Below are 1966 nucleotides of genomic sequence, written 5' to 3'. Positions count from 1 at the left end.
GGTCAACAACACTGATCAAGAACTTACTGGTACTCTTGATCTGTATTCGGTAGAAAGAACAAACATAGGTACCTACTCTATGAAAGCACTATGCTATGTGCTGTGGGACCTAAAAGTCCTACCCAGTATTTTCAAGGGGAGAAACAGGGCTACAGAGCACTGAGTGGTAATCAGAGTGCACACAATGTTCTCATCGGTGCCCTCATACTGTTGTACCAGGTCAAATCCTCACTCCATTATCCTTAGGAAATTAAGAGTAGCATGTTCCTGCATCAAGTGCCCCAAATATAACTCTAATTTCCTGATGAAGGTACAAGTTCTGCTGACATGGTCCACTAACTGAATTGTCCTAACCCTGTATAATGAAAACTAACTTTTAAAAAAGTGCTTCCAGAAAGATGTGTTAGAAAGACTAGCGATTTATTTGAAGCTTTAAGGAAATGTTTCTTTCAAAGACATTGCATTGATACTTAGAGAGAAAGAGAGTACTCCTTCACATATTTGAAAAGATAAACCAGATGATATCTTAATATTTTGGGAGGAATGTAGTAACTTTCTTTTTTTGAGATATAAACTCAAATAACTAAACTAAAGAGTTTTCAGTTAGTTACATTTTTATAAGACTATTCATTGGAACAAACAATGGTAATAACTGCTGTTATGATTTTATAAGATGATGAAATGCAAAAATCTTGTAGAAAACTTTATTTTCTTTGGAAGAAACCTAATTCTTGCTAACAATAGGAAATACTACTTATGTCAACATTCTGATATTTGCACCTTTCCAGTTAAGCGGCTAAATTATAAAAGATCTCCAGAAGCCCTTGGTAAGATGTAAAGTTGAAAAATATAGCCATGTATCAGAAAAAAGTAATGTAAATTGGGAGTTCTTTCAAAACATATGGACTCATATGCTTATAATCCTTTCAGAACACATTATATCTACCTCTTCCTGTTCTATAACTAAAAGTCAAAAAAATTCACCCAGGTTTTTGCTTCTGGTAATCATATTTCATATACTATTTCTGGTGTGTACCCATATCCACACACACACACACACACACAAGCCTAAGCAAAAGTCTTGTGACTGGGATTCCAGTTTATACCTGTGTGGATTTATTATAAAACAAACATGCTTACACATGCCTCTGAGATCAGCGGTGGCTGTGACAAGTAATCTCCATCGTGTCTTCCCCTGACACGCGTTCAAGTATTTTCATCCAATCAAAACATTGACTTCTCCGAGGATCTGCTGGCCCACTTCATTTCAAAGCAGAGAGGTCAACTCAGAAGATTATATCAACATTTGGGGGGAATTACAAAGGAATAATCTTGGTAGCTTTTCTCTAAGGACCCAGGATGATAATGGAGTCTTTTTAGGAAGAACTTTTAAGAAAATTGAAAACTCGATTGGTGAGAAACTGGCCAGGAAAGTTTTGGCCAGGAGTTTTTATTCACCAGACAATGGGGCTGCTCATTCTGCAAGGGTAGCAAGGGCAGACCTATCAGAACTTAATTGGAAAACCGTATCCTAGCCATTCACCCCCAAATCCAAAGACCATTGGAAAGGAACACAATTTGAGTTCATCCAAGATGCTAAAACTGCCATGTTCACATGGTGTAGATCAAAGAACGTAGACTTTTTCACGGAAGTTGTTGCTCTTGTTGTTGTTGTTAGGCGCTATAAAGTCAGTTCTGACTCATAGTGAACCTGTGTTTAACAGAACAAAACACCACCCAGTCCCACATCACCCTCACAATTGTTCTCATGTTTCAGTTTGCTGTTGCAGCCACTGTATCAATCCATCTCATTGAGAGCCTTCCTCTTTTTTGATGCCCCACCACTTTATCAAGAACGATGTCCTTCTCTAGGGACTGGTATCTCCTGATAACATCTCCAAAGTATATGGAAAGTTTAGATGGATGAAATCACCACCACCTTCGTTATATATAAATATAAATACAT

The sequence above is a fragment of the Echinops telfairi genome, unplaced genomic scaffold (genome assembly GCF_000313985.2).
Source record: "Echinops telfairi isolate 266 unplaced genomic scaffold, ASM31398v2 ScPeMD7_5868;HRSCAF=6743_0, whole genome shotgun sequence".
In the NCBI taxonomy this organism is placed as follows: domain Eukaryota; kingdom Metazoa; phylum Chordata; class Mammalia; order Afrosoricida; family Tenrecidae; genus Echinops; species Echinops telfairi.
This window is presented reverse-complemented; position numbering follows the sequence as displayed.